We start from the raw sequence: 24671 nt of genomic DNA, 5'->3' as shown, positions 1-24671 counted from the left end.
AAAGATGTTTTAAGGATCTGGTCTCTGCCTGTTGGTCCAGCCACATCTATAGACTCCAAGCTTCAGTCTAGCTCAGTTTTCTGGTATCTCTGACCTCCACATGAATGTGAGTTTGCTCCCACACCCTGACCACTGACCCTCAGCCAGTTCCACTCTCAAAGATCCTAACCTTAGCCCACCCTACAGTGACCCTCACCTTGACCTTGAGCCTTACACTGAACCTGACACTCAACCTAAACCTAATAGTTAACCTGATCCTATCACCCTGACATATACACTCACTCTCACCCTCACTCAGTTCTTTGCCAGTCCCTTCCCCACCCATACCTGGCTTTGATCTTGGCATTGACTCCAATCCCGCTCTACCTGGAACTTCACCTTGTCCATGAACTTGGCCCTCATCTTCACCTTAACACTGACCCTCTAATGGACATTCCTCTTACTTTGATGCTCATTATGACCTGGTTTCTGATGCTGAACATTAACGTGTCCCTCACACTCACCCTGGTCCTGACTTACTCTTGACAATGACAACTTCTCTCACACTGATCATGACTCAGAACACTATCTTGAATGAGACACCACCCTCAATCTGATCCCGACTGTCAACCTCACTTTGCCCTTACACTCAATCTGCACCTTGACAAGGACCATCATGCTGACCCCCCCTGCCCTTGAACTTGAGCCTGATGCTGAACTACCCTGTACACTCAAGCTGAAACCGAAGATAGTCTGCATGACAAGCCTGACCATGACCCTGACACTGATCTTGACCTAGAATTCAATTTCACTCTGACCTGGGTCCTCATCCTAACCCTGAGCCTCACACAGAACCTGGACTCACACTTTGTGGCTGTCATCACTGACACCCTAATCCCATCATGACACTGAACCTGACCTAGACCCTGACCCTGAAATTGGGCTTCACACTGACATTGATCTTCATTATTATGTTGACCCTCGTTCTCAGGTTAATCACCTTAATGATGACCATCACCTTGACTCAGTGTCACATTGAACTTAGCCTTGAACTTGACCGTGAATCAAATTCTGACCCTCTGTGATAGGCAGAATAATGCCCCACCAAAGAGGCCCATGTCCTACCTAGCCTGTAAGTACTTTGCATGCACACAGAAGGGACTTTGCAGATGTGATTGAGGGCACAGACTTTGAGATGGAAAGAATATCCTGAATTATGCAGCTTGGGCCAAAATAACACGATGAGGGAGGGAGAGGTGGAGGAGGAGGAGGGTGGCAGAGGAGGACTTAATTCCTTCCAGGAGTAATAGAAAAGGAACCCCAACTTGACTTATAATTGACCTTGAACTTAACAATGAACATCATGCTCACCCTGACCCTGACGCACATTAATCTTGATCCTGAACCTGACACCGACCCTAATCCTGATCATCACCCTCATCCTCACAGACACTGAATCCTTGACTTAGAACTGGACGTTCACTGTCAACCTGAATCCAACTTTCAATCTTACCTACACCTTGATGATAACCATCATCCTTACCCTGACATTCATCCTCTCACTGATCCTCTCTAATGGATTCTCAACCAGACCCTGACCCTGACTCTCACATTGACCTTGACCTTGATCTCGAACCCAACCCTGGGCCTAAAATTGCCCTCACACCGATCTTGTCCTCGAACCTGATTCTGACACCATGGCCTTGACCATTCTTTTATCTTGACCCTTAACCTGACACAGAAATTTACCCTGACCTGGATACTCACCCTCTGGTTCTGATCTTCATCACTCTGTCCCTGATCTTACCCTTGTCCTGACCCTGACCTGCTGACAATGAACTTGATCATGATCCTCACCCTCACACTATGGTGTGATTTTGACCGGGGCCACAACCAAGTCCAGAGCGAGGTCAAGGGTCAGGACCAAGGCTAGGCTGAAAGCCAGGGCAGTGGCCATGACAAGGGAGGCACCAGGTTTAGGGCCAGGTCTTGGGGGCCAGTGCCAGGGTAAAAGGGAGGCTGAGGGTCATTGAGAAGGCAATCGTGAAGTGGGGGTCAGCCAGGGCGAAGTTCAGGGTGAAGTGTGTGTTAGGGTGTGTCAAGGTTAGGTGAGGGTAGGAACAGGGTACCGTAGATGTCAGATGCTAATGAGGTCAATGGTGATGATTAGGGCGAGGCTGAGGAAGAGAGTCAGAGTCTGGATAAGGGCCAGCACCAGCGCAGGGGCTCATTTAGTGTGGAGTTCGGGGGCATCACAAAGTCTAGCGTGAGGGTCAGTGCAAAGGCAAAGGTCAGAGCGAGGAGGAATGTCAGTGTAACGGGATGGGCAAGGGTCTGGGCTGGTGTCAGGGCAAGGGCGAGGGCCAAGAAGCACCCGGCGCGCCGTCACCATGGAGAGGCCGCGAGGAGGCGGCGAGCAGGTCCGCAGCGCAGCGGGCAGGGCGGCGCGGGACCGCGCGGCTGGGCAGCGGGCAGCGGGCAGCGCGGAGCCGCAGCTGGGCTCGCAGGAGCTGCTGCGCGTCTTACTGGAGGCTCGACACTTGCTCTGCGCCAACCAGGTGGACAAGGCAGCGCTTCCTGGCCCGGGCGGGAGGCCGCGCCGGGTTCGGAGTCGCTGGGGTGGCCGCGGCCCGGCCCTGCCCTGCCCTCAGCACCTCGGTTTCCCAAATCTGGGAGGGGGCGTCGGGCCGCCCTGAATCCGTGATCCTCCGAGGACGCTCTTGGCCGCTGGGGCGGTGACCTCGGCGGTCTTCGGAGGGGTCTCTCTGAAAGCCTCTTGCCCCTCCGTCCTTCCGTCTATCTGTGCGTCCAGGCCTCCTGCGTGGTTGGCCTGCGCTGGGAGCCTGTGTACAGGATTTACCCCCAAAGGTTGGTTTAGGGATCCCACCTCTTCTGGAATATTCTGGAATTTCCCCTCTGGGGCCTGCCTGGAGAGCCACATTCTCCGTGAGGGGAACCTCCCACTGCAGACTCAGGGCTGTTTCTTCCCAGCCAGTCGAACTCCGCAGCTGGCTGTGCTCCCTAAGCGCCTGCTGGAGTGCGTCAGTCTGACCTGCGCTTCCGCGGGTGTCACAGGCGCCTGAGCTCTTCTCTCTCCTCTGTGCTCGGCCTCAGCACAACTGTTAACAAAATGATGGCGCAGCACGTCTGTTTAATGTCTTCTCTCCCCACCCCGTACCCCACTTACCCCTGTGAGCAGGGAATTTGTCATCACTGTATAATCACCGTGTGTATACCCCTAGTGTATGGCTTGACATTTAGTGTACTCTCAGTTTGTTGAGAAAATTAAATTTCTTTACTTTTAAAATACATTATTATATCATGTCATGAAAAGACTAATAAACAGCCCCTGATCTGAATTCTGTAATTATAACTTTAAATGTATCAAGTGAAACACAGGGTTGTTATCCTCATTTTTACCAGTAAGGAAAGTTATCACAGTGAGTGCGTTGGCGGAGGGCCACCAGGTGGTCCCCCAGCAGACTGTGAAAGGGGGGTGCCTCTTCCTCTCTGATAGCACCAGTTTCTCCAGGTTCTAGTTTGCCAGTTAAGTAAAATGAGGTCAATAAGCCCTGCCTCACAGGGTCACCCTGAAGACAAGGATCTAGCAGAGAGATCCGCAAAGGTGGGGAGCACTTACTGCGCAGCTCATATTATGTGCTGTGATTCTATATTAGGGAAGTAAGAAGCTCTCAGGTGGGTTTTGAACTGGGAACTACTGAAAATAATGCATAAATCTTCCTACCTGGTTTGATTATTGCAAAATATCAACTTTACATTGCTACCAGCCAAAGAGACTTCCTAAGGGCTGAGAAACTTTGATCTTGGCCGAGTGAGGGCTGTGGGAGTGAGAACCTGGGCTCAGAGGGGATGGTTATTTCTCCCAGGGCTCGGACGGCCACACATCTGGATGGGACCCTCGGTGGGTCTGATCTGGGCCACAGAAAGCTCCTCAGTGGCTTCCACTGAAGCTGCATAGGCTCCAGAATCCAGGGTGGCCCAGCTGGAGAGGCCAGGAAGTTCCAGGATGCAGGTGTGGGCCTGACGGAGGAGGAGGCGTGGCACTCTGATCCTTTCCCAGGGCCATCCTGAGCCTCTTCCAAACACTTCTGCAGAGAGCAGTTTGTGGGCACGGGGCCTATGCGCCCTCCCCTAGGCAGCAGTTCCATTCCACCATCTTGGCATCTCTGGGACATCCCTTTAGCCTTAATATGTGCCTTAATTTACTGCATTGCAGCAGCCTTCTTACAGGCCCTGCTGCTCAGCCCGCATTTCCAATCCTTTCTTCTCATAGCAGCCAGTGATCTTCCTGAAACAGTGTGACTTGCCGCTCCCCCGTTCACGGTTCTCAAGTGACTTCACTGCTTTTGCCCCATGAGTTCCCAGAGTTGGTCTAAGCCTGCCTCCAGCTCCTTTCCCTGTGCTCTGGTTAAGACAACTTGCTCATCCTCTTTTTCACACTTCAGAGTCTTTGCCCAGGTGGGTCTGTTTCGCTCTGAAATGGGTAGTTTTCTTAGAGGACAACTACTCAGCCTTCAGGAGCTGATCAGTAACTACTTCTAAACCCCTTGGCCCCAGTTGCGTTAGTCATTCTCTCCTTTCTCAGTCATGACTTGCTTGATCGTCTGAGTACGTCTCTAATTCCCCAGGGGGAGTGCTCTTGCGTGCAGGCACTGGGTCCGGATTAGAGCTCCGTGCCCTCCGCAGGGGCTGGCAGGCTGGGCACTAAGAGTGTGTTCACTGACCAGATACTGTCTTCTCTCCTCTCTTGTTCTAGGTCTGGAATGAAGTTTGAAGGACCAAGGGACTGGAGGTGTGTGAAGGAAGAGCCACGCCTGATCAGGAGAATGTCTCTCAAAGGAGAGAGGTGTACACTTTTCAACACTCACTGTGTTTCTATTGAGTAGAGACAAGAAGGGACAATCCACAGTCCCTCCCAGCAGGAAACTCCTCCTTAGTTGGGGGTGTAAGCCTTTTTAAAAATAGTATATTGAAATATAAGAGATTATATTAATCAAGTAGAGGTTGATATAAGGCGGTGGTACCAAACTCAGCAAATTCAGTGTAGCTGGCTGATAGACAAATCAATAGACAAATAAACCACTACGGTGTAACAGCATAGCTATATAAGCATGTTTGATGTTAGAACTTAAAAAGTTTCAAAAACAAAGTTGAAAATAAAAAATATTTTAATCATTAAATTATTAAAATTTTCTTTTCTGTTTATTCCTCCTTTGGAAGATGACATCTTTTTGTTTTAGGTTTTTTTGGGGGGCAGGTAATTAGGCTTATTAATTTTTTAATGGAGATACTGGGGATTGAACCTAGGACCTCGTGCAGGCTAAGCATGCGCTCTGTGTCTGTCCTCACCACCACCATCTTTCCTTTTCTCCCAAGACACAAGTGTCAGATCTGCCTCTTGCTGCATATGGGACAGATTGTACAGCCTTGACTGTCGACTAGGAGCTTTATGCAGTTTTAGTGACTCATGATGGGAAACAGCTGTTCACATGAAGTTTCCTCCAGAAATGGAGGGAGTCTTTCTTTGCTTGATGGTTTTTATTTTTAGGATAACTGTGCATTGATACATTGAGAATTCTGGAATGCCAGTGTTGCCATATTTAGTTTTCACGATCATATACCATTGTTCTGTTTGTTGCTTTTTATTCATTTTTGCTGCTAATATTAATTAGAAAAATGATGTCAAGCTCTAGTCGGTTCTGAAGTCAGAGAACTTCTATTAGATCTCAGTCTGTACAATTTGAGGAGCGTACTCTAGATAGCACACTCATTTCTGGAAATTGATTTTTCTGGGGATAAGTGGACAAGTGTGTGTCTTGCCAAATGTGATTCTCAAAGACACTGTGTTACTGAAATAAATGAATTGGCTCAAGATTGCTGTAACTATCTGTGGGAGCCCCTGCAGAGCAATGCTCACACGTTGAAATGGATAGGATGCCAACCCCAAACCATAGTCTTTGTTCTCGACTTTACAGATAAGCTGGAGTAGGAATTTTCATCTGAGCAGCACAAGCAGGTATATCTCTTTCAGGAGTTCCAAAAAATCTCCTCCGCAGCTTGTCACCGGACCTCCCCACGTGTAACGTGTATGTTATCACATGTATTCCCATGTGTAACAGGTATGACCATGCACGTAACTCCAAGTTCCTCAAGCAGATTGTTCAGCTGTCTACAAGCCAAATCACGAATGGGTTTTTTGGTTCATTACTATTTTATAGTTTTTGGTGCTAGGCTTTTTTTTTTTTTTTTGCATAAAGTCATCCCTTGGGATGGTATCCTTGACCTATGTTCTTACAGAAACACTGGGTTTATGTTTCTGGAGCTGGGGCAACAGCATTCCAGGAGCAGCATCGCATGCGCGTGTCGTTTCTGATGCTGTGCCTGCTACGGGTACCAGACCCCAAAGCTCTCAGGCCCACAGCAGTTCTCATGGACACAGTAAGTGGACATGGTTAACCAGTCGTGTATTTTTTATTTGTACTCTATAATTCTGATTTATGAATACTGCAAGTTACTTCTATAAATGCCTCATGACCTTTTAAATTCTGCCACTTCTTTAATACACTAAGCATTCAATGTTTTTAAATTACTGAAGTGTAGTTGATTTACAGTGTTATTTGCAGGTGTACAGCAGAGTGATTCAGTTACATATATACATACATACACATGTATTTTCCAATTCTTTCCCATTATAGCTCATTACAAGAAGTTGAATATAGTTCCCTGTGCTATATAGTAGGTCCTTGTTGTTTATCTATCATATATAGTAGTGTGTATTGGCTAATTCCAAACTCATATTTATCCCTACCCCTCTTTCCCTTTTGGTAACAATAGTTTTTCTGTCGTTGAGTCTGTTTCTGGTTTGTAAATAAAATTTGTATCTTTTTTTTAGATTCCACATATAAGTGATATGGTATTTGTCTTTCTCTGACTTACTTCATGTAATATAATAATCTCTAGGATTATCCATGTTGGTGCAAATGTCATTATTTCATTTTTTAAGGCTGAGAAATATTCCATTGTGTGTGGAATACACACACACACACACACACACACACACACACACACATATCTTCTTTTTTTTAGTTTTCATTACCTAAATTATATTTTAAAGATTGTTTTATTGTCATTTTAATATTAGAAAACGAAGTAGTGATTTGCTGGGCAATGTCAAGAAGTTGACATGGTTCTTAATTACATTAAGAATATTCTAGTATTTTGGCTCTGTGTGAAATGTAAGTGGTGGTTTTCACCTCGTCCAGCACAGACCTACCCTATCAGATACATCATATCTTCTTTATCCAGTCATCTGTCGATGGACATTCAGGTTGTTTCTGTGTCTTGGGTATTGTAAATAGTGCTGCTATGAACATTGGGGTGTATGTGTCTTTTCTAATTAGAATTTTCTGCGGATATATGCCCAGGAGTGGGATTGCTGGATCATATGGTAAAACTATATTTAGTTTTTTAAGGAGCCTCCATACTGTCCTCCAAAGTGGCTGCACCAATTTACATTCCCACAAACACTACAGGAGGATTCTCTTTTCTCCACACCCTTTCCAGCATTTATCATTTGTAGACTTTTTAATGATGGCCATTCTGACTGGTGTATACCTCACTGTAGTTTTGATTTACATTTCTCTAATAATTAGCAATACTGAGCACCTTTTCATGTGCCCATTGGCCATCTGGACTTTTTCTTTGGAAAAATGTCTATTTATGTCTTCTGCCCATTTTTTGACTGGGTTGTTTTTTTTTTGACATTAAGCTGTATGAGCTGTTTCTACATTTTGGAAATTAGTCCCTTGTCGGTCACATCATTTGCAAATATTTTCTCCCATACTGTAGGTTGTCTTTTTGTTTTGTTTATGGTTTCCTTCGCTGTGCAAAAGCTTTCAAGTTTAACTAGGTCCCATTTGTTTTGTTTTGTTTGTTTGTTTGTTTTGCTTTTATTTCCATTACTCGAGGAGACAAATCCAAGAAAATGTTGCTGTGATTTATGTTAAAGAGTGTTCTACCTCTGTTTTCCTCCAGGAGCTTTACAGTATCTAATCTTAGATCTTTAATCGATTTGGGATTTATTTTTGTATACGGTGCTAGAGAATGTTCTAATTTTATTTTTACATGTAGCTCTCCAGTTTTCCCAGCACCACTTGTTGAAGAGATTGTCTTTTCTCCATTGTATATTCTTGCCTCCTTTGTCATAGATTAATTGACTATAAGTGTGTGGGTTTATTTCTGGACTTTCTGTCCTGTTCCATTGATCTGTGTGTCTGTTTTTGTGCCAGTACCATGCTGTTTTGATTACTGTAGCTTTGTAGTGTTGTCTGAAGTCAGGGAGCATGATTCCTCCAGCTCTGTTCTTCTTTTTCAAGATTGTGTTGGCTATTTGGGATCTTTTATGTTTCCATACAAATTTAAAATTTTTTTCTTCTAGTTAGTTCTGTGAAAAATGTCATTGATAATTTGATAGAGATTTCAGTGAATCTGTAGACTGCCTTGGGTAGTATGGCCATTTTAACAATATTAATTCTTCCATTCCAAGAACACAGTGTATCTTTCCATCTCTTTGTATCATCTTCAGTTCATTTCATCAGTATCTTACAGTTTTTGGATTACAGGTTCTTGGCCTCCTTAGGTATTTTATTTTTTTTGGTGTGATGGTAAATGGGATTGTTTCCTTAGTTTCTCTTTATGTTATTTTGTCATTAGTGTATAGAAATGCAACTGATTTCTGTATGTTAATTTTGTATCCTGAAACTTTACTGGATTCATTGATGAGGCCTAGTAGTTTTCTGGTGCTGTCTTTAGGATTTTCCATTTCTAGTATCATGTCATCTGCAAACAGTAACAGTTTTACTTCTTCCTTTCCAAATTGGATTCCTTTTCTTTTTCTTCTCTGATTACTACGGCTAGGACTCCCAAAACTATGTTGAGTAAAAGTGGCGAGAGTGGTCATCCTTGTCTGGTTCCTGACCTTAGAGAACATGCTTCCAGCTTTTCACCACTGTATGATGTTGGCTGTGGGTCTGTCATATATGGCCTCTATTATGTTGAGGGATGTTCCATGTATGCCCACTTTCTGAAAAGTTTTTAATCATAAATGCATGTTGAAATTTATCAAAACTTTTTCTGTATCTATTGAGATGACCATGTGGTTTTTATTCTTGAATTTGTTAATGTGGTGTGTCACATTAATTGATTTGCAGATATTGAAAAATCCTTGCATCCCTGGGATGAATCCCACCTGATCATGGTGTGTGATCCTTTCAAGGTATTGTTGGACTTGGTTTGCTAGCATTTTGTTGAGGATTTTAGCATCTATGTTTATCAGTGATATTGGCCTGTAATTTTTTTTCTGATATCTTTATCTGGTTTTAGTATCCAGGTGATGGTGGCCTCATAGAATGAGGTCAGAAGTGTTCCTGCCTCCTGTTTTTCAGAATAGTTTTGGAAAGACAGGTGAGAAGTCTTCTCTAAATGTTTGGCAGAATTCCCCTGTGAAGCCTTCTGGTCCTGGACTTTTGTTTGTTGAGAGTTTTTAAATTACTGATTCAATTTCAGTGCTGGTAATTGTTCTGTTCATATTTTCTATTTCCTCCTGGTTCCATCTTGGCAAATTGTACCTTTCTAGGAAATTGTTCATGTCTTCTAGGTTGTCCATTTTGTTGGCATACAGTTGCTCACAGTAGTCTTACGATCCTTTGTATTTCTTTGGTGTCAGTTGTAACTTCTTTTTTCATTTCTGATTTTGTTAATTTGGGCCCTCTCCTTTTTTTCCTTGATGAGTCTGGCTAAAGGTTTAGCAATTGTGCTTATCTTCAAAGAACTGGCCTTCAGTTTCATTGATCTTTTCCATTGTTTTTTTAGTTTAAGCGTTTAGCTTAAGCATTAGGCATTTAGATTAAACATTAGATTTTTGGTTAGAAGTAAAATTGCAAATATTTGCTTTTGTTTAAGGTCCATAATTTCCCTTGTGTACAACAGATTGTTTTGCTATTATTTGCTATTTGTGAAAGGTTTTAGAGCCATGGTATTTCTTCATTTGACACATCATTGTATTTCAGAGGCAAATCACGTACTTTATTCATATTCACACTTTGACTTTGTTGACAGTTTACCTTTTTTTTTTATTCAAATCAACTGGTTTTATTTCTTCTGAATGTTGGTCATGGGCCCTACAGGTCATTTGATGTATAATGACCTTGTATATGTAGAAAAAGAATTCATTTCCATAAAGAAATGAGTCATCTCCCCTTTTTCTTAAAACCGTATTATCTTCTTGGTCTAGCTTTTATTTTCACACTGTTTAGATTGAGATACGGGTACAAGATATTTCCCCTTCCACTTATTACAACTAAAAGAAAATCAACAACATAAGAATGACAATAAGACACAGCTGACACTCAGCCTCATAGTCCAGGAGCTAAAAGGGATGGAAGCCAGGGTGGAGCTGAAACCTCATTCTTGTCTGAAGGGTACAGTTCTGTGTGGCCCAGACAAATTTTGCCAGGTGGGAATTTGATTTCGGTATACCTAGATCTTCTTTTACCTGATTTACATTTGAAATCTCTTGATTTTTAAATGTTTGCAACTAGATCATGCGGGCCATCCTATGTGGGCCAAACAAGGTAATCTGGAGGCCCATTCCGCCCACTGTGTGTCAGCATGCTACTTCTGGTAGAAGGAACAGTTTCAACAAGCACAGGGAAACCTTTGTCCACCGCAGGCACTGGATCTTTCTCTCTCTCTCTTTTTTTAATTTTTCAAAAACAACTTTATCCATGACACATACTAAAATAAAAACTCCCACCCTCTGGAAGTGAGCTGAAAAAAAAAAATCCACCTCCCACATCCCTGTTCCCAACTCCTCCCATTCCCTGCAAATAAAAGGGGAAAAAAGGTGAAGAAAAACAAAACAAAACAAAACAACTGAAAAATGAAAGCCCTCAAAACCCCCCCAAAACAAGGCATTTCCCCAGGGGGAAGGGGAATTTACACTGAAGCCGCTGGGAGTGGAACAGAGATCTTCCAGCTACAGAGTACATTACCCAACTACACGCTGTCTATAAAAGACTCACTTGAGAGCTAAGGATATAAACAGTTTGAAAATAAAAGGATGGAAAATTATATTACTTGCAAATAGTAATCAAAAGAGATCAGGAGTGGCTATACTTATATCAAATTAAGTATACTTTAAATCAAAAAAGCTTATAAGAGAAAATAAATGATACATTAATAAAAGGCTCAGTACAGCAAGGAGATGTAACAACTATAAATAATTATGCACTTAATAACAGACCACTGAAATATATGAAGCAAAAACTGAATTGAAGGGAGAAATAGATGGGTCTACAATAAGAGTTGGAGATGTCAATACCACTCTCACAGTAAAGGACAGAACCACCAGACAGAAGACAAATAAGGAAATAGAGAACTTAACACAATAAACCAATTAGAACTAATACATACACTCAGAACACTCCATTCAACTACAATAGCACACACACTTTTCTCAAGTGCACAAGGGACATACTCCAGAACAGACTATAAGGTAGGCAACAAATCAAATCCCAAGATTTTAAAAGACAGGTATCATACAAAATATCTTCTCTTACCACAATGGAATGAAGTTAGAAATCAATAACATAAAGAAAACTGGAAAACCCGCCAAATTGTGGACATTAAACAATATGCTTTTAAATAACCAGGGAATCAAGAAAGAAATTACAAGGAAATTAAAAAATTTTTAGAGATAAATGAAAACAAAAATACAACATACCAAAACTTATGGGATGCAGCAAAAGTGGTGTTAAGAGGGAAGTTTGTATCTATAAATACTTACATTAAATAACAAGACATTTCTCAAATCAACAATCAAACTTTACAACTTTAAGAAACTGAAAAGAACAAATTAAACATAAACCTAGCAGAAGGAAGGAAATGCTGAGGATTAGAATACAGGTAAATGAAATAGAGAATAGAAAAACAGAGATAATCAATGAGATCAAAAGTTGGTTCTTTGAAAAGATCAACATAATTGACAAGTCGTTAGCTACATGGACTAAGAAAAAAGACAAGACTCAAATTGCTAAAATCAAAAATGAAAGTGGAGTCAATACTACCAACTCTACAGAAATAAAAAGGGTTATATGAGAGAACCGTGAACAATCTTACACAACCCATTGGATAACACATACAAAATGGAGAAATGCCTACAAACACAAAACCTACCAAGACTACCTTACACACCAAAACAAGCAGTCTGAAAAAAATCAGCCATGATGGTGGAGTAGAAAGACCCTGAGCTCCTCTCCTCTCAGAGGCACTCCAAAATTTAAACTATTTTTAGTTTTAGTTTAAACCTATCAAAACTAACAGAGACGTTTATAATAATATATACCTACATTGAGGAAAGAGAAAGACCTGAAATAAAGGACCTAACTTCATATCTCAAAAAACTAAAACAAACTACAAAGTTAGAAGAGGGAAGGAAATAGCAAGGATCAGAGCAGAATTAAATAAAACAGAGACCAGAAAAACAACAGAAAAAAAAATCAATAAAATTTAAGAGTTAGTTTTTTGAAAAGACAAGCAAAATTGACAAACCTTTAGCTAGACTAATAAAAAATAGAGAATACTCAAATAGAAATGAAAGAGGAGGCATTACAACTGATAACACAGAAATATCAAGTGGCATCGGAGGTTACTATGGACGATTATACAGGAACAAGTTAAACAACCTAAAATAAAAATTTCCTAGAAACTACACCCAACCAAAGTGAATCATGAAGACAGAAAGTCTGAACAAATCTGTAACAAGCAAGGGATTTGAATCATAATCAAAAACCTCCTAATGAAGAAAAGCTCCAGGGCCAGATGGTTTTCTTGGTGAATTCTACCAAATATATAAAGAAGAACTAATGCCAATCCTCTCAAACCATTTCAAAAAATTAAGAGGAAGGAATGCTCCCAAACTAATTTCACAAGGCCAGCATTACTCTGACATCCAAGCCAAATGAGGCCACCACAAGAAATGAAGATTATAGGCCGATACAGATGCAAAAATCTCAACAAAATACTAATGAACCAACTTCAACAGCACATTGAAAGGATCATACACCATGATCAAGTGGGATTGATCCCTAGGATGCAAGAATGGCTCAACATATGCAAATCATTAAATGTGACACACGTCAATAGAATGAAAGACAAAATCGTATTATCATCATAATAGATGGGGGAAAAGCATTTGATGAAACACAATATCCTTTTCTGGTAAAAAAACCCAAAACAACCCACTTCTCCATAAGTTGAGTATAGAAGTAATACAGGCCGTATCCAACAAGCCCACAACTAAACTCACACTCAAGGGTGAAAGAGTGAAAGCTTTTCCTCTAAGATCAGAAACAAGACAAAGGTGCCCAGAGTGGCACCAATCATATTTAATTTAGTATTAGAAGTCCTACCCAGATAAATTAGTCAAGGATAATAAATAAAAGGCATGCAAATCAGAAAGAAAGGAGTAAAGTTGTCTCTGCAGATATTCAGGATTTTCTAAAACTCCACTAAAAATGTTAGCACTAATAAAAAATATTCAGTAAAATTGCAAGATACAAAATTAACCTACAGAAATCAGTTGCATTTCTATACATTAGCAACCAAATATCTGAAAAAGAAGTAAAGAAAACAATCTTATTTATAATAACATCTAAAACAATTAAATAGGAACAAATTTGAGGAGGCAAAAGATCTGTATACTGCAAACTATAGGACTTTGATGAAAGAATCTGAAGACATAAATAAATGGAAAGATATCCCATGCTCATGAATCAGAAATAACATTGTTAAAATATCCACATTAACCAAGGCCATCTGTAGATTCAATACCATTCCTATCAAAATTCCAATGGCGTTTTTCATGGAAATAGAAAAAACAATCCTAAAACTCAAATGGAATCACAAAGACCATGAAAAATTAAAGCAATCTTGACAAATAATAGCAAAAACAAAAGTATCACACTTCCTGGTTTCAAACTTTATCACAAAGTTATAGTAATCAAAAGAGGATGGCATCAAATCAGACACACAGACCAGAGGAACAGAGTGGACAGCCCAGAAATAAACCCACACATATATAGTCAATTACTACTTGTGACAAGCATACTCAGTAGGGAATGGATAGTCTCTTCAAATAATGGTGTTGGGAAAACTGGAGAATCACATGTAAAAGATGCAGTTGGACTCTTAACTTACACCAGTCACAAAAAAATTAATTCAAAATGGATTAAAGACTTAAACATAAGATCTGAAACTGTAAAACTCCTAGAAGAGAACATAGAGTAGAAGCTCCTTGTCATCTGTCTTAGTGATTTTTTAGATGTGACACCAAAAACACAAATAACAAAAGCAAAAATAAAAAAGTGGAACTACATCAAATGAAAAAGCTTCTGTACAGCAAAGAAACAATTCACAAAGTGAAAAGGCAACCTATGAAATGAGAGTAATATTTGTAAATAAAATATCCAATAAGGAGTTAATATCAAAAATACGTAAGAAGTTCACCCAGCAACATACAACAGCAAAAAGCCCAAACAATTCAACTTTAAAATGGGCAGAGGGCCTAAACAAAGTTTCCCAAAGAACACATATAAATGGCCAACAGGTACATGAAAAGAGGCTCGATATCAATAACCATTAGTGAAACACAAATCAAAACCACAATATCACTTCACATCTTCTGGAATGGTTATCATCAAAAAGACAAAAGGTAACAAAAGCAGAGGAAAAGGAGCCCTTATACACTGTTGGTGGCGATGTGAGTTGGTACAGTCATTATGGAAAACAGTAAGCTCAAAAAATTTAAAAAGCCAAATGTATACATGTATATGCATGACTGGGACATCGTGCTGTACATCAGAACTGATGGCATTTCAACTAAAAAAAAATTTAAAAAGAAAACTACCATATGATCCAGTAGTTCTACTTCTGGGTATATAACCAAAGGAAATGAAAGGAAATCACTATCTTAAAGATATATCTGCACTCCCATATTCACTGAAGCATTATTCACAATAGCCAAGACATGGAAACAGTCTTAGTGTCCATCAACAGATGGTTAAAAAAGATGTGACTGATACAAGCACGCACACACACACGTATCTACTGAATGTAAATACACACAATGGAATATTACTCGGCCATGAGAAAGAATGAAATCTTGCCTTTTGTGTGACATGGGTTGACTATGAGAGCGTTGTGCTAAGTGAAATAAGTCAGAAAGACAAATACTGTGTGATATCACATACATGGAACGCAAAGAAGCTGAACTCATAGAAACAGAGAGTAGGATGGTGGTTGCCATGGGCTGGTGGTTGGGGGAAATGGAGACATATTGGTCAAATGGTGCCAACTTCCGGTTATAAGATGAGTAAGTCCTAGGGATCTGATGTATGGCATGGTGACTGTAGTTAACTATTCTGTATTACATACTTGAAAGTTTCTAAGAGTAGATCTTAAATGGCCTAACCACACACACACACACACACACACACCAGTGATAAATGGTGATGAATGCTTAATAAAATGCTGTCCGGGGGAGGTAGGAAAGCTTTCATTATGGAGTTTCACAGTTTACCTGGTGCAGCTATTCTCAACATGACTAAATTCAGCATCAGAGAGCTGGGAAGAGATATGAACCACTGACTATCCCAAGCTGGTACAAGCCAGTTCCAGGGCACCCCATCCCCTTTCTTATGAATATGTGCACACAATCCAAGTGCACCCTGACTAACACCCTGAACTCTCACTCCAAATGAACAAACAAAACTACACTAGACATTGCCAGAACATATTTTAGAACATACAATATACACTAAACACACCCTTACAACTGCTACCTGAAACCCGAACAGACATACAAACCACCTCTTACTGCCTGGTTTTTTATACAAATTCATACTCACCTTGAATGTGTATGAATATAAACCCATGCACACCACCTGTATGTTCACAACAGATACTCTACAGACACACAGGCCTTAAGAAACCACCCCCCAAAATACCAACACACAATCCTAAAATACATATATTTCAAAATTCCTCACCACACAAACCACACAGCCTGTTTGTCAATACACACACTGAACGTCTCCCGTCTGTCAGAGTACACACCCCGTAAGCCCCTTGAACCCAGACACACACAGTCACACAAACAACTCAAATTACTAAATATACAGAAGACTCTACCACAAACACTGAAAACACATAGAAGCAACTGCACCAAGTTCTTCAACCATTACCTTCTAGAAGTAACACAAAGGGGGTCTCTGAATGCTTTAATACACACAAAATCCTTATGCACACACTCACAAACTATCCATGAATATACACCCAGCACCCTCCGATACACACGAAACACAAAAACAACAACAATATGTTGGAAAGTATATTAGATTTAACCAGAAAAAAACCTAAAAGCATTTTCATACATGAAGACACGTTGCATTAGTATTTAGCTGCGTACCACATCTCCGAAAACATTTAAATGCAACTCAAAACAACGGTTTCCTGTGTGAAAGAGGATTGGGATGACAGGGGAAAAGAGATGGGAGGAGGACTCACGATGGCATATTCCACTTGACACAATTTCACTGTGAACCATGCAAAGGTACTACTTGTTCAAATACTACATTACAATCATTTAAAAAGTAAAAATTAAATATTTAGCAACAATATATTGAGAAACAAAAATGAGTGATTTCTCTTCTTAGACACACGGGCTGCATGATCATTTTTTGATGGACTGGGGCTTTCCAGCAGAAAGGATCATTAGTAAGGCTGGTCCTGCTGGATATTCATTGGCGCAAAAGGACTGCTTCCTTACGAATGCTGTGCCGACAGAATGGAACAGACAATCTTAATTTCAAACACTCAGTTTCATGGAGCCATAAATATCCAAGTGTCTAGCAGACTCTTAAGTTCTCAATTTTTTCAAAGTCTAGTTTCTGTTGAAGTCAGTCAAGAGCCAGAAAGGAAACAGAGTGGGTTGAGGGACACAAAACTAGGTTGACGGACAAAGAAGTGAAATAAAGGGAACATCAAGTAAAACCTTCATGCTATGAGTCTAAAAAACAATTTATAAATTGCCGAAAGCCTTAAACATAAAACAAGACACTGTAAACCTCTTGGGCAAAATAGTATTGGACATACATCTCAGCAATGTCCTCCTAGGGGACTCAACCCAAGCAACAGAAATAAAAGCAAAAATAAACAAAAGGGACCTAATTAAACTTACAAGCTTTTGCACAGCAAAGGAAACCATAAGCAAAACAATATGACAACTTAGATAATGGAAGAAAATACTTGAAAAATATGAGACTAACAAGGGATTAATTTCTAGAATATATAAACACCTCCTACAACTTAATAAGAAAAAAACAAAATAACCCAATCTAAAAATGGGCAGAACTAAACAAGCAACTCTCCAATGAAAAAATAGAATTGGCCAATAGTCACATGAAAAAACGCTCAATGTCACTAATTACCAGAGAAACGCAAATCAAAACTACACTGAGGTATCCCCTGACACCAGTCATAATGGTTGTCATTCAGAATTCCAGAAACTATCAATGCTGGAGAGGCTGTGGAGAAAAGGGAACTCTCCTACACTGTTGTGGGGAATGTAGCTTGCTGCAGCCATTACCAAAAACAGTATGGAGATTCCTCAAAAGGCTAAATAAAGATTTACCATATGGTCCAGCAACCCCACTCCTGGGCATATGTCCAGAGGGAACTCTAATTCGAGAACACACCTGCACCCCAGTGCTCACAGCAGCACTATTCACAAGAGCCAAAACATGGAAACAGCCTACATGTCCATCGACAGATGACTGCATAAAGAAGTTGTGGTGTATTTACAAACTGGAATACTACTCAGCCATAAGAAATAAAATAATGCCATTTGCAGCACCAAGGGTGGCCCTGGAGAATGTCATTCTAAGTAAAGTAACCCAGAAAGAGAAACAAAAATACCATACACTATCACTTATATGTGGAATCAAAAAAAAAAAAAAGGAAAAATGAACTTATTTACAAACCAAACAGACTCACAGACATACTAAATAAACTTACGGTTACCAGGGCAGAAGGCAGTGGGAAGGGATAGCTTGTGAGTCTAAGACTTGAAAATACTGAGTGGTATATATAAAGTAGATACATAAGGTTACACTGTATAGCACAGGGAACTGTATTCGGTGTCTTGTAGCAGGTTATGTGAAAAAGAATACAAATATTATGGTGAAAAGGAATACAAATACGAATATACATATATTCATGTATGACTGAAGCACTGTGCTGTACACCAGAAAATTACAAACTGTTGTAACCTCACTGTACTTCAATTAAACAAAATTAATAAAATCAAATAAATTGCCTACACAGACACACACCAGGTGTGCTGCCACTCTGCCCTGTGGAAGGAAGTTCTGGTTCTTGCCTTCCTGTCAGAGCCCTGCATGGAACGTCTCCCCACACCCACCCAGGACCACCTGCCCTCTGCCCCTCCCCCACTACAGAATGTCCTGAGCCTCACATTCTACTGTTGAAATTCAAACTTCACCTGCCTTTGCTTGAATTCTGAGCATCTGCTGGAGCAGTTAACTCACTCTCTGGGTCTTCGTCTGGATTTCTCTCATTGAGGCTACCAGGCAGCGCTGGTCTGTGCCCACACTTTACAAGTGGCTTTACATTTGGGAATGGCTTTACAAAGAGGTAAGCCTGAATGCTGGGGATATGGTCTCAAACACTCTGCCATCCCTCAAATCCTTGGGGTCACGCGATCCTTCATTGTGGGCACACAGGTGGACTAAAGTGGAAGAAGGAGGGAGCCCTGGACGCCCAAGGACATCTCCCCTGGGAGCCTGGGGACATGGTGGAAACCAGAGATCGCAAGGGGAGGAGGGCTCACTGAAGGAGGATCAAGGAGGCTCAGGGGAATTGCCCTGGGTGTGGAGAAAGGACAGCAGCAGGCAGGGTGGGGCTTTGTAGAAGGGAGACAAGCCACTTTGAAGCCTGTGTGTAGGGTTAGGAGGTCTGAGCTGGTGGCACAGGGAGGGTCACGGGGAGAGCCTAGCCCTGTGCCTTGTTCCTCAGGCACCTGAAGCTTGCCCCACGATTTCCTTCTAAGGGATCTGAACCGGGGCATCCTGTATCTAACAGGGCACGGGGAGAGAAGGGCTCAGCCAGAAAACTATTCACCGAGGGGTGGGGCGGGGTGGTCTGTGGCCACATCTGCTATGAACTTTCTCCAAGAGCTAGTCAGGAAGGTACTCTAACTGCCACAGCCCAGAACTGCTCCCCTCCTTCCAGCCCAGAGCTCGCTCCTCAGTTCAGGTAACTGTTGCCTTGGATTCAGCAGGGGATGGGCAACCTCTCAGCTTCAACCAAGACAGGGCTTGAGGTCCCCAGTGGTTCTGAATTGTTCTTCCTTTTGTGGAAACGCAGTTCTGCAGACACTTGTGATACTTGTCCAGCATCTCAGGCAGGACCGTCAGGCCTGCCTGTGACACGAGGAGTTTGTTCATGTTTCACGCCAGCATTTCATGGACAGGGAAGAGACGAGGAGTGCGGGTGGTTCTGCTGGAACGTCTATGAAGGCTGATTCCTTTTTAAAGGGGGGAAGGAGTGTAGCCCAGAAGCAGGAGGACAATCTTCTGTGTTGTTACTACACGCCCTGTGGCACATGTTCTGATTAATTAGGTGCACTGGGGTGAGTGCCTTGTGCTCCTGAACAGGGATGTGTTGCAGACAACATCATCAGTGATGGGACCTGGCTCACGCCTCTTTCTTAGTCTGCCTTCAATTTGAATGACTGGGAACTGGAAGAGGACGGACCACAGACACTACGTAGGCCCATGACCAATGTAACATGACCATTCCCTGGACTTCTGTACTCTTCTGTGGCCATCACTGGCTGTGAAAGGATGGAAATCACACATGTGACTGCTTCTCAGACCCTTGTTCCGGGAGCAGAACTCCTGAGTGATGGCAGTGACTTTGGGCACTGGGGATGGGGTGGCAAAACCCGGCCCGTGTTAAGTGTCTGCTGCGGGTGGCCCTGAGGTCACGTGCACGCTGGGCCAGTGTATTACGGATTTGTATCAGGGTTCTGTGGAGAGAGATGTTTCCAGCATTTTTGTTTTGTTGTGTCAGGCCACGAAAGAAAGAGGATTTATACTGAGCATCAGGAAAAGGAGGAGTAAGGAGGAGGTGGGGCCTTAATATTTTAGACACTGCCTGGTTCACAAAGGCCATTTGGCTGCCCTCAACTTCCCTTGCAGAAGCTCTCTACCTGCTAGTGAGCCTGCAAAGGAGCAGGCGTCCACCCACCTCCAGGACTTGGGGGACAGCCTGTGAGAGTCGGGTGCAAGGGGGTTCCTTGCGGAGGCCCTGCGAGACAGTGCTTGCTCAGGCTGTTTCTTCTCGGCACGCAGGGGTCGGGGCCTGGGTGAATGGGAGCAAGCTCCCTACTGGAGTAATTCCCAGCTAGAGGTCAGAGCATGAAAACTAGTCCAAGACACCTGCACATGGCACAGTCTCCCCTGTCCAAATGTCCTTCACCTGTTGACACTGACACTCCAGGATTCCCCGGAAAGCCCCAGTCCTGGTTGCCCATTCTCCTCCTCCACTCACCCCTTTCCTTTGTCTCAACAGCATCTCCACTGCTGGGAACGGATGTGCTTATGAGCACTGGTGCCTCCCTGACTCCAGTCACGGCACTTCCCTTTCCACCACCTGCTCCTGGCCCCGAACACTGGCCACCCTGGGAGCAGCACCTGCCACCCTCATTGACCCCATCGTTCCCTCCTGGAACCACCCTGTTGCTGCCAGCTTTCCCCATGACACCTTTGGTGGCTACTGGTGGCCAGGTCCCCATGGCCACTGGGCCTTGCAACATCACCGTCCAACTAAGGTCAGAAGGGAGGCCAGCAGAGCCCCTCCAGATGCAGAGCTTCGTTCTTACACCAGGAACTGTCACCTGGGGTGCTCCAGGGGCCCTCAGTGGGAGTGCTACTTGCCCTGCTCCCCTATCCTTAGCACCCTCATTGGCGACCCCAGCTGTTGGGGTAACTCAGGCTGCCATGGGAGGCTGGGCCCCAGGCCTTCCCCCTCTAGCTCCACCACCAGCTGCCCAGCGGGCCCCCAGCATTCCCCCCATCAACGCTGGGCCACGGCCACCTGGCACTTCCAGGGAGGGGAGTCTGGCCACCTCCCAGTCTCAGCCCCCGCAGGTTGACTCCTGTAACCGCAAGAGCGTCTACAAGAACTACCGACGTTGGCAGCGCTTCAAGAGCCTGGCCCGGAGGCACCTTCCCCAGAGCCCTGATGCAGAAGCTCTTTCCTGCTTCCTCATGTGAGTGAGTTCTCGGGGGGCACGTGCGCTCATCTGGAGTTTCACGTGGAGGACCTTGGGGTGCACCTGCAGGTTAGGTTTCTAGGGATCCTAGAAGGAAGGTCTGAGGGTGATGTCCATGCTATGACATGGCACTGTCCATCATACACTCACACTTCCAGTCCATGACATCCTTTCAGTGCCTTCTCTCAACTGAGCCCAACACCCTTGATGAGTCCAGCTGACTTTCCTTCCATTATTATCTTGGGAATATTTACTGAAGACTTGCAGTCAGAGAGGGTGCCGGGGGAAGGTGAGGAGCCACGGATGGGGTGCCCCCCTCTCCTGTGCTGCTGTCTCCTCTCAACACAGGACTTGAGTGTGGGATGGCCAGGGGATGCCACTGCAGGGAGGGAGGACCTACAGGGCCCAGGGGAGAGCTGTGTGTGTGCCTGGTCCTCACTGTTCTGGAGAATTCTCGCTGAAACAGGGAGATGGCAGAGCTCTCCTGAGGGCAGGGACTGTCTCCTACTAGAGCTGTGAGCCTGACACGGGGACAATTACAGGTGATTCAGAGGACTGGGCAGGAGCCCCCTTGGGCTCATCTGTGAAGAGACATCAGGTTCCCTGGCACAGGCCAGGCCTCAGTGATGACAGGGATCTGTATTATGAAAAGTCAGTCGTGAAGAGGAAAAGAGCTCCCCGAGGCACAGTGTCCCAGCTATGGTGTGGGAGTGGATGGTCTCCCTGCAGTGAGTGGGAGGGGGCGACAACAGTAGCCAGGAAGGCCTGTCTTTGTCTCCCAGACACCTGCCTCTGCCCCTGCTAATGCTCAGACATGCTGTGATGGGGGACGTGTGGTCCATGATGCCGGGGGCGGGGGGTCAGGCTGGTGGGGACTGGGCTGTTCACTGAGGCTGACCCTGACGGTTCACAGCCCAGTGCTTCGATCCCTGGCCCGACTCAAGCCCACCATGACGCTGGAGGAGGGACTGCGGCGGGCCGAGCAGGAATGGGAGCGCACAAGCGACTCTGACCGAATGATGTATTACGCGATGGCGGCAAAGTGAGTCCATGTCCTGGGCCCAAGGGCTGCAGCGGGTGAGGGTGACACCCCAGAGCAGGATCTGGCTGTGGTCACAGAGGAGGAGGGAGGAGGCAGCTCCCCGAGCACAGGGTCCCCGCAGCCCAGAGGCCAGACTACACTCCAGAAGCCTCTCCTGCACCTTGACAGCTTGGGTCTATTTGTCCTCTGCCCAGGGCTCTGCCCTCCCCTGAAGTGGCCTTCTTTGCCTTGATGAAGGGCTCACTTGGGGTGGAGGGGGGAAAACTGTGAGCCCAGTGGGGTCAAACTCCAGCCCTCGTGGCTGTGCAGGGAAACGTGTTCCACCCGCCAGCCTGCTGCCTCCTTAATGCTGGGGGCCTGGCGGCCACTCACATGGCATTTCGGACCCTCTCTCCTCCCGAAGTGTGGCCTGACTTGGTAACCTGGTTCCCTCCTGGAGAGGCTGCGGAAGCCAGAGTGTCTTTTACCCCAAGGGTCTCTGGCTCTTCATGAGACTTCTTTGGGCAAACCCTTTATTTGAAAAACTGAAAACAAACCAGCATTTCTCAGAGGAAAGGAAAAGGAAAGCCTCTCCACTGACCTTAGGGTCCACATCCTACAACCTGTCCTGGGCCCTGTCTCCAGGCTTGTATTCCAGGACTCTCAGCCTCAGCCCAGGATCCTGGATCCGGACAAGGACCCCCGTGGGGAACACGTGCTTGATCTGGCCTCTGGCTGTCAGCCCTTCCTGTGTTTCTGGGCATGGGCAGGGGGCAAGTGGATGGTCCCCTTTGGGCCTTCCACGCAGGCCTGGTTCAATTCAGCAACCTGGGTCTACGCTGTTGAACGGCCTGCAGTGCTGGGGAGGCAGGGGTGTCCCCAGATCTGGTATTTGCCCCAAGAGCAGCTCCCTGCTGGGGACACCACCTCACAGGGCCATGACCGCCCCCAGCAGAGCGTCTCGTGATCCCTCTACCTCTGCACCCTGGGTGGGCTCCAGGGCCCAGGACTTTTTCTCAGCATGGCCTGGGCCACACTAACCCCTCAGGTTCAAGGAATTTGAGGCAGAGGAGGAGACGCAACTTCAGCAATTGCAGTCCATGAAGGGGGTGCAGGGCCTGCCTCCTCCAGCCCCACCAAAGCCGGAACCTCGGGGGCCCCCAGCCCCAAAAGTGGGCCCACAGCTAGGTACCCACGTGCCCACTGGAGCTCAACGCAAAGGTAACAGGGACCTAGGGATGGCCACTGTCCCCACGTCAGCCCTCTTCCCTCAAGGGGGGCATTGGTCTTTCCACCTGAACAGCCACCCAGAGGGGGTCTCGGCTGCCCTTTGTCACTATGGGGTATTGACCTGGTCTGCTGTTGAGCTCCTCTCCCACCTCCCTGTCTGAGGGCCAGCCAGAAAGTCTTCCTCAGAAGTGCAAAGGATGGGGACACCTCTGAAAAAACTGGAGGTTGCACACTTGCTCACATGTGATTCTCTTAGCTGCTCCCACTCACCTCTCCCTCCTCACTCCCCATCACTGTGGGTGACAGTGCTGGTGGTCCTGACCCCACCCACACCGACTTCAACGTCCCCCAAACACTGCGCTGCCCGACAAGCCCCCCCCCCCCCCCCCCGTGCTCAGGAGCTGGAAGCGGGAGCCCCTCACCCTCCTTCCCTCCTCCCGCTCTGCCTTAGCCTGTGTGCCCAGGAAGGCCGGCCCCAGGGCCAAACCCGCCCGCCCTCTGCCACACACATCCCAGCGGCCCCGGGAGACCAAGGCACCCAAGGAGATTCCCCTTGAGGCTGTCAAAGAATATGAGGACATCTTGGAGGAGCTGCTGGGGCCTGTCCACTTGGCCACTGAGGAGACAGATGCAGAATGCCCAGAGGACGGGACCTACCCGGACCCGGGTCTCCTGAGCTACGTGGACCAGCTGTGTTCCCAGGAAGACTTCGTCACGAAGGTGGGCTGGGCCTGCAGCCTTGGGGCTGCAAGATTCCAGGGACTGGCACTCTCTGCACCCAGGATTGGGGTTCTGCCCAGGCCTTTGGGACTTAAGCTCTATCCCTGAGCTCTGTGTCTGTGTGTGTGTCTGTGTGTGTGTGTGTGAGTGTCTCTGTGTGTAGCTGACTGCCACAGTGGTTTAAAACACGCCACCTTGTGGAGGAGAACAGGGTGGGTCTCTCCTGTTCACTATTTCTCCAGGTATTCGTGGCTCACAGGTTACTCCTGCCCAAGGATGCTCACA

General features: G+C 44.9%; 1 pseudogene; it reads left to right on the top strand.

Annotated features, from left to right (window-relative positions):
- Positions 1 to 2369: 2369 nt before the first annotated feature.
- LOC141573374 (NUT family member 2G-like) overlaps positions 2370 to 24671 on the top strand; it is a 34892-nt pseudogene continuing 12590 nt past the window's right edge.

Source organism: Camelus bactrianus, chromosome 15 (genome assembly GCF_048773025.1).
Source record: "Camelus bactrianus isolate YW-2024 breed Bactrian camel chromosome 15, ASM4877302v1, whole genome shotgun sequence".
Taxonomy (NCBI): domain Eukaryota; kingdom Metazoa; phylum Chordata; class Mammalia; order Artiodactyla; family Camelidae; genus Camelus; species Camelus bactrianus.
This window is presented reverse-complemented; position numbering and strand designations above follow the sequence as displayed.